Genomic DNA, 10,256 nt, shown 5'->3' on the forward strand with positions numbered 1-10,256 from the left:
GTATTCACAAAAAGTATGGAATATCTTCAATTTATTCACCAAGTCACGTAGTGTGTTCTTACGTAGCTTATATCCTGCAATATCCTATCAGAACACATCGGTAGCATTCTGGATTATACATGGATATAAACAAGTCCCGTGTTCTTATGGTCTCACATTAAGAAAAAGATTATTGAGACACTACAGCATATTATGAGTTTACCTTCAATATTAAGAGCCTTACTTACTCTTTGAATATTTCAGGGTTTATCTACCAAGTATTCCTATTTGTCATAAGATGAAAATATTAAATGAACTCATAATGCATGACTTAACATTGTAAATTATTCTTATGTAAACTTATTGTCAAATTCACTAAGGGGTAGTAAAAGAAGGGTAAAACAAAAGAAATAAAAAATAACACAATTATTCCAAAACCCAATATTGAACTATTCTCACAGATATACGAATTAAATAAAAAGCAATGACTTCTGCCTTATATGCCAGAAATTTGGGTTTTATTCTATGACCCAAAAATAAAATTTGTATATGGTACAAATACCCTTGTCACTCCCAGTCTCTCTTTAGTTGGAGTGCTGGAGGCAGCAGGAAACTATTCCAGCGTTCTCAAAGGAAATGTGTTACAATAAAGCTGCAACATGATCCTACCATTCTGTATTGGTTTCTATGTAACATTAATGGCAAATTTAATAGTTACAGTCTTTGATAGTAAAATTAAATACTGTAAGAAATTTATAATTTGTTCTATGAAGGAAAAATTAAGTACGCATCTTTTTAAAATTTGGTGTCTATTATGAGTTGGTGCTCGGAGATTTGTACTGTTTTATTAATTTGAGACAGAAATATTTTTATATTCACATACATTCACTGAACATAATGGGTTTGTGAATGTATGTGTCGTAATAATTATAAATCACCAGTGACATGTTCAATTAAAAACACACAAAGACAAAAATAACCAAACCAGGAAGTTCAATTCTTTTTTCAAATTTAGTTTTCTGGGCATGCTCTTATTTAAATGATTCTGTGTGTGTGTGTGTGTGTGTGTGTGTGTGTGTGTGTGTGTGTGTGTGTGTGAGGGGGGGGTTAATTATTTAAATTTGCTAATTTGCAAGATAAAACTTTACCAAGCCCTCTATAGTAATATATACGTTTATTATATAACACCGTCTCTAGAAATAATCGCAGATAAGTAACAAGATATTTGAAGATGAAAGATTGAAATTCGAGTATTTATGCAAATTAAATTTACACGTATTTAAATAAATCCTAATAAAAAATAAATTATAATTGTCTCCTAAATATTTTAACAATATCAATGGATTTGAGACCTAGGAGACATAGATGAACGTACTCGACCTAGCACAACAATTGGTGGTATGAATATTTAAAAATAATAATAACTGTGTAATAAATGCTCCATAAATCAATCTGGGAACGAGAACTAGGTCAAGTACCACAAAGTAAAATGTAGCAAAGAATTTAAACAAAATGTTATATCCAAAGATGATGTACGACTTATTTTACAAGGAAATAGGATTGTTAAAATAGCATTTTCTGACGTTTAAATCATTGTTTTAAAACATTTACCTACGTTTTTAGTATTGTTATATGACCTTTTCATTGCGTGTATACCAAAGTTATAAGCTTACGAATTCACAAATCACAATATAATGACATTTGTCTAACGTGATGAGTTGCTTGTGCTTTCGTTTTTGGTGATGGTTGTAAGGTATGCGTTTAATTGTAAATATATTATAGATTTGTTCACCATAATCTATTTTCGCGGCGTTTTTCTTATTATAAGCTCTCTTTATAAGAATTTTATCATATAAGTTTGATACAGAAAAGACTGGAATTTTTTATGTTGAAAGGATGAACAATTGTTTGGTGTGTATACTAAAAATATAGTTAGTTTCTCTAAAAGGAAATAACACATAATTACTTGTAAACCATTGCTAGTAACGTTAAATTGGTTTAACTAAACCCCGTATATAATTCACGACCAACTAACTTGTAACCTCTCACTCTGGTATTGTTTCAGCTGACTTCATTCTTATTTTATTGTTGGTTAGAGAGCAGAGTGCATGCCACATTTAGTAATATACATTTTGGAAAGGATTATACCACTGTTCACTGTTTTAATCTTCTTGATTATCTAGATAAATGTTTAACAACTATGAAATAAAAACTAACTACTAATAAACTATCCTTCATACGGAGGACATAACAGTTCCGTACAGGAAAGATAAGCATTGTTACAACTCTATATCAAATATGTAACGGGGCTATTGTAAAACCTTTAAACTCATTATATATGAACCGAACGTTTTTTTTTTTCTTTATTTAATGTTTTTATACCTAATCATTCTTGAAGTTTCTTAAATTTATAATTTTAATTAATAATATCCATTCGCGTTTTCATGATTGCTGGTTTGAATTCTTTCGGTCTCCAAGTACTTTATGGTAGCTAAATAGCTTTTTTCTATCAAAATGGAGCCTAGGTAATAAAAATCAGTGTTTGGGTAATTTTTTTATTATAACTAGCAGACGCTCAGAGTTTGTAGTCGGTTCGGAATTATTTTAACCGTCCATCAGGCGCTTAAAATTAGAAACACCATCGGGCGCTCACGGAGGTTTCCTCCAGGTTAGCGAATAATGGATATCATAGTCGTTTAAACTGTTTTTATTTGTTTAAATATTCATACTGATTTAATTACAATGTAATTATATTCATTTTTAGAAATTAAATAAAAATTACTCTCTTATGTAATGAATTTTCCAAATAAGAAACTCAAAATCTTAAAAAATGTTACTGTATACTAACAACATGATTTATTTTAAGGAATATTGCATTTAATTGTAAAAATGTTTAACCTACTGTAATAATATATGGAAATTAACTTAGTTTTTAACTTCTTACTTACAAAAACAACTTATTCTTGAGATATTATACAATTTGCTTATGTCAATTATTACTCTAAATCAAAATTTATTCTTTACTAAAAATTATTTTTAACACTCACAAAGTTTCAAAACATTTTCCTTCTGGTTCTTATAACGACAATGTTCACTCCATAAACAGTACTGAAATGTTCCCTAGCACACGGGTACTGTACTGACAAGTCTCTCGTTTTCATTCTCCATTTTACAAAATTCAAAGAAAATATATTGTAAAACTTAAAAAGAAACCATCACAGGCACACATTTAGACGCACACGGATTATTACTCCGTAATAAACTAAACACTATAAGGCGCTCACGAAGATTTCGTCCAAGGACTACAAACACAAGATCGGGCGCTCACGGAGGAATCGTCCAGTCTCGAACGGAAGTCGACCTCATACTGACAGATTTTGACAAAGATAAGCGGGAGGCTATTTTTTCGCTTCCCCGAAAGATGCTCGTGAAGTACACTGCGGGAAACGACTGCCAACATCAGAAAAGTAGTACTATTTTTAATAATAAAAAATACACGGAGGAAAACTGCGTTTAGCGCCCGATGAAGGGTTAAAGATGAATACAATTTATATATGTGATGTAAAATTAGAAGCAAACCCTATGTTTAATATCATTTAGAATTAAATCAAATATATTTTAACATTCTTAGAAGCCTTTGTACAGATCAAATCATCCTCAAGTTTCTTGAGTACCATATTACAGTATTACATTACAAATTGTGCTTAACATATGTGGTGTAACAGAGTAGTCTAAAGATTGACATAACGAAGTTTGATGTCATAATAACAGATAATGGTGCACGCTGTTCTCTCTCAAATATATCATTTAATTATTTTTGAAATAGAGTCATCAGTAAAAAAGGAAAAACATCATTGCTTTAAACTTATCATACAGCGTACAAATTTGTTATATAGATAATTATATTACGGATAGGAAAATGTTATTCGGTCCATTGTTTTAAAAAGTGGATATTGAAATTCCATAACAAGTGATAAAACTATTCTAAGTAAAATATAACTGTCTACAACTATGCCGTTGACCAACATCGGATCGAAAAAAAAACAAAAGGGGTAAAAGATGGGTCTACCGTTATGATATGCTTTTAGAGGTCAACGCTGAAGAGCTGAGTTGCCTCGGAGGTAAGATATTGAGTGTTTTTCTTCAGTATCCAATTATAAATATAAAGCTAATTGTGTATAAAATTTTACTTCACTATAAATGCAGCATTATCTTTTCGCAGGTGCCTACAAGTATAAAGTTAGCATATGAACAAGAATATGTAAACTTCAGATTGCCTAACTAAGAGAGCAATGTTTGTGTAGTAAAGCACAATTTAAATAAAACTCGAGTTTTAATTACATTGAAATAGAGAAGTAAGTTTGTATGTATATACTGTAGTTTAGTTATATATTTCTTTTTGATTTCTATGAAGAAATACACAATTCTGTGTAACACAATTTTAAGTTTTGACATTTGCATATATGTATATATTATAGTCCGAAAGAGTAAAGAGAAAAATTAATTAAATTTATTATTAGACTCTAATGCTGTTTAACAGCAGCTTTAAAGAGTTAAAAGCGTCGATATGTATATAAGATTTTGATTTTATCTCCAGAAAATTTCGAACAGATTGCAGTAAAACATGTATAATCCTTATAAATAGTTACCATTGTATTTCAGATTTGAACTTTATTCTTTTTGCAACAACAAATGCTGTAACTAAGCTTTTAACTGATGTTCTCAGTCTTTAGGCTAATACTCTAGAGCTAATAACTCTTACAGTTAATCTTCAGTTTATTCTGAAGTTATTTAGTAAAAACCCAATGCCATCTAACAATGAGCTTACCTATAACTTGGAGTTATTGCTTTTTTGGGGTAACATCTCTCCTGCACTTCTTCCTTGCCAAACTAAAGCCACAAATTTTTATAGGTTACTCAACTTGGATCGAAGAGTTCCTAACTAACATCATAGTAATCCTTATGCAGTACGCATATTAACTTTCAAACTGAAATTGAAATTGGGGATAGTGTTCTTTCCATGAATGTTTCTACATGAATTGTTATAACTTCCCGAGAAAAGTAAGATATACAGGTATGTATATATATAAAAAAATAAGTTATATTAAGTTCTTCATAATGGAAACAATATTGTTGACGAAAATACATTAAAAAGATGAGTTATTTGAATCTTGAATTGACTAGTTAAATAACAATCGTTATTATTGTTTAAGGTAGGAGGATGTTACATCATTTTAACGAAAAATACTGCGATAAGTTATGTTCAAAATTTCAAATGTATAATTATTTTAATCCTGTAGGCAGATGGACGAACATAAAATAATTAAACGACAAAAAATCTCACTCAGCCAATAACATTTCCTTAACTGGAAATTTTCTACCAGAGGAAATATTGTTGTCCACAAAGAATTGTAATTCCATGCAAAGTGTAGTTTTGGGATAAAACCTTTTTGCGGAACGTATTGCCACATAATACATAATCATTTACGTTAATTAAGTAAGTTTCATGGCAGTCTTCAAAATCTCGGAGGGATACTACAGCGCTAGAGTGCGCTTAAATCAAATATTGTCACTGACTTTATCATTTGTTTTTTGTATTTAGAAGCTAAAACAATTAAATATTTCTGTTCTTGTTTAGGATTGAAAATTTTCGTTTAATTTTTAAGCTTAGGCCTATACATTTTTTATTAAAATTATGTATATAATATGTAATTTTTATATTTGACAATATGTATTTTGCACAAAGTAACAACATCGCCCTCCTTAAATATCGTTAATATATTATAAAGCGGAAATCCTCATATATAAACATACGGTGCCTCATACAGAAAATTTAATATTATAAATTATAAAAACCTCATGACCACTAAAAGTTAAAAGAACCCATTTAATCCTTTGTAGCAGTGAAAGGGAATTGTAATCACAATATAAGTAATATGCGGTTATTTATTGTTTACTTCACAGGTACTGCTTTCTGCCTTTTATTCAGTTTGATCGTCAAATATTTATTGCATCTAATTTATAATTGGCTTTGTATAGAGTATCTGTGAAAAATAGAGTGAAATTAACTTTAGAGTAAAATGCATATGCAGTGACGTTAAAGGTAAACACATATTGTGTATTGTATATTACTCACTTAAGGGCGCTATTAGTAACTGTAAATATTTATTGTTTTCTTCAAATTAGGCATCCAAATTTTTGGTCCAATATTAGCATATCCTTGACGTTTAAGAATTAATTAAGATTTTTTAGTAAGCGTAAAGGTTTTGTGGTAGTGCTGATGCACAAAACAGGGATTTTCTCTCTGCATTCGTTAACTCAAATATTTAAGCCACCCAAGATATGTTCCAGTACGGTTATATCAGCCGCAGTCAAGGGCAATGCATTACCTGTGTCACATTCAGGTGATTTATCCAGATAGGGAACATGCTCACTAAGTCTTAAGTGACTTATCTGTAACTTTATAGCTTTTAAACTAACTACCTTGGTGGTATGAATGAATGTATTCTTTATTTTATCAAGGAAACTTTAGACTATTCTGGGCTTTTCTTGTACTTAAATTAATAAGCTAGAACCTAACAAATATTTCATTTGATACATTAATAAAATGTATTAAAAATTATCAGAAAATAATATACCTGTAATATATATATATATATATATATATATATATATATATATATATATAATTGTTTTGATACAAGAATATGTACATATAAGTAGTAAAATATTATTAAAATTTACGTTAACATAATTTGAATAATTAAAATAGTATTATATGTGGTTAAATACTAATTAATCAAAGTAATATATTATTAAGTAAAACATATAAAGAATTTAAATTATAGCTATGAAAGATTTACATATATGATTTGGTTAATTCGTAATGTTCTTCTTGATTTCATTCAAATATCTTATTACAAAAATATATATGTTTATAGTTTTCAACAGGGTTGGATGGGAAATTACTTAATTTTTTATAGCTAATAAATGTCGTAAGTATAGTATTTGTATCGCAAAGAGCATCATAAATAAAGCTTTTATGGTTTTTTTGTCTAAACTACAGGAATGCGTCACACTTCACTACGTTTGCATGTGCAGTTTCAACTCAGTCCCTTATTTTAATGGTTACTGACTTGTTATTCACAAATTAAAAATTCATATCAATGTATTAATTTTGGTTATTAGTGCATTTTCGATTAGATAGTTGCCATCTAATTACCCTCAATACCAAAGTAAAAGCGAAGAGTAATTGCACAGCCAAAACCTCATAGAGGGATATGCATCAGCGTCACGGTTCTTACGTTCCGTGTATAAATATGAAGTATATTTAATTTTAAATTTAAAATCTGTAGCTCAGTGCGTTTTGGGGATATCATGCGAATAGATAGACAGACAGAAGAAATGTAATTCTTCATCTCCACTAGGATAACACTCAACCAATAAACAAAGACGATATAATTTGCAAGTTTTAAATTATTGGTGTAAAATTTAAACAAGATAATAGGTCGGTCAATGAATGATACCAGAAATAAAAAGCAATAAGCAAGAAAACCAATTATGTAGTAGCGGAACAGGAGCGAGTGGTCTTTTGTGGTTTTCGACTGAATCTCACTTCGGTTTTATACGTATAAGTTTTCTGTAGGTCATCTTTTAATGAGATGTAACTGAAAAAAAAACCAGAAAGGTTAAGGAATATTGTTATATTAAACTACCAATACTTCAAACAAAGTCCAATATTTGAGTTTTTCCGCTTATCGGCAGTTCTTCTACATCCGTCATTTGGCCATTTTTTGACTGAAATACAGTCTTGCCTTTCTACGCAAACAAAGAGCTAACTACACTTTTATAAAAAAAAGTAACACGAAAATGTGTATTCTTTACTATAAAAACACAAGGATCATAATACCTAACTAAAAAGTCATAAGTCAAGTTGAAAACCACTAACAGTGTCATCAATAAAGGACTAATTATTTCCATTAGAGGGTCTGTAATACCTATTTTTCGTAACATAAGTTCGCTACGTAATATACCTGTATTAAATATTATTTTAATAAAACTGAAAGACAACCAGAACGATGGAAATTACAGATAAATTAAAAATTGTAAATAGTACTACATTAGTTACAGCTACTGCAATGGGATGTGTTTTAAGTCAAATTAAGTTAATTCCTCGCGTTAGCTAATCAGACATGAGTAACGTGGTTTTACAGTATACCGAGCTGTCAATCATTTCGCTTAGGGTATCGTTGATCTCAATATGCTGCTTGGAGTTATATATCCTGAAAATAGCATTGGCTGTGAGTTTCTGAATATTGTATAATATAGGTTTGCTTATTTAAACATAGATATGAAACAAATAGTCAAATGATAAAATTATTTTATTTTATTTAAAAATGAAAGGGTAAGGGTGTAGTAGTAGTGCAATCACCATGCGAATGAGAGATCAGGGTTCGGGTACCTGTGGAAGAAAATATTTTTGGATTTTTATTGCAATTATGTATATTAACAATATTATTCTGTTACAAAACTTATATCATCATGGCTTTAAAATGGAACTCATTCTTGTATATGTAAAAAAATGTTTCATGTGAAGTTTTAAGAGAAAAGATTAAAATTTTCACGACATATATATTTTCATATTATCATTGAAAAATTTTTATTAACCTATATTTTGTAGTAGTGTTGAAAACAATAGACGTACCCATGAGCTAACGTGGAAAATTTAACACGAGAATGAGCTGAAATTACGTTTTTCACCTGATTTTAACAATGATTTTCGTGTCTATTATACAATTATTTTAATTTTTTAATAGTAACATGATGAATAAAACTAATGAAGACCAAGAAAAAGGCAAAAAATAATTAAAATGGATGTCACGTGTTTAACAATATAAACAGTTATAGCTTACAGTTACTATACGAATATTACAGCATTCAATTAAGTTGTCAAATCACAGTGAAGTAAATTGAACGAAGTTTTAGAAACGTAAGAAAGGAATACAGTAACCCGTATCATATACTATATATATATTTATTTATATATATAGTATATATATATATATATGTATATATATATATATTTATATATATAGTATATATATATGTATATATATGTATATATTCCAAACTTACGACATAAATAATTTAACTAAAGAAGCGATGAATTACTCGTAAAAACAAGCGATTCGTGTTAACATTAATTGGCAATCGTATTCATGTTTACTTTTCGTTTATTCCTTTGACGTTTACCTGAAACGGGATTTGTATTTGAAATAAAGCTTTGTAGATAATCAAATAGATTTATGATTGCTTTTTGCTCACAGCTTTTGATTTTTACATAGGAAATGTGAATATAAATTAAATTCAGCGGTGATCGCTCTTTATGGGTTACATGATTTTATTACTCTTTCAATTTAATAATGACTTCTCAATCTTTCTCAAGTTTGGGTTCCATTTATGGCAGAATAAACATTTAGAAATTACTTCAGCTCTAGTTACTGGCAAAGGCATGAAAACGATAGTTCGAGTTTTTTACATCTAAAAATAATCTTTTTCCTTATTAAATAGTTGCATCGTTATTTCCCAAGTATTTTTGAGGTAAAAAACATGAATATTTTTTATTAGAATAACTTTAGCGGTTGCCTGTTACTCGGTGGTCTGGAAAAAGCTAATTTCTCAGTAACTCGGCAAGACAGAACTCAAACCATAGCCGTGATGTCTTTCTTCCTATCCACAAGGTACCTGAAGTATAAAGTTAATTTTACTTAAAAGTGTGCATAATTTACTATTCATTAAATTCGTCTTCTGTCTGTCGACCTGGATTTTGACGAACATTTTGAGAACCAAGTACTGTTCGCATAAGTACATTTTACATGACATCTTATTTTGCGTAAAAGAGATTTAACTCTATAAATATGTGTGACATGGGATCTGCCTGAATAGGTTGCAGCCTAACTGTCTGTAAGATATTCTGAAAAAAATTAAGTTATATTCATTATATGGAAAATGAATCAAAGGTAGTGCATTTCCATCCATTAAGGAAGAGTTTCAGCGAAGCTTTTTATTTAATAGGGTAACAAAAGTTTGCCTCTGTTTTGCTTTCTGACCGAGTTCTTCCAAAATTTCTCTGTTGTCTGTTGTGTCTATCTGTACTTAAATTGTAGGTTGTATGAAGAACGAATGAACCGAAGGTTTTAAATATTGAACAAAACGACGAAGACTGTTGTTACGCGATACTTAGTGTGGCACACTCTTCGTTGTTTTAGGTAAGCTTA

The sequence above is a fragment of the Homalodisca vitripennis genome, unplaced genomic scaffold (genome assembly GCF_021130785.1).
Source record: "Homalodisca vitripennis isolate AUS2020 unplaced genomic scaffold, UT_GWSS_2.1 ScUCBcl_235;HRSCAF=1729, whole genome shotgun sequence".
Taxonomy (NCBI): Eukaryota; Metazoa; Arthropoda; class Insecta; order Hemiptera; family Cicadellidae; genus Homalodisca; species Homalodisca vitripennis.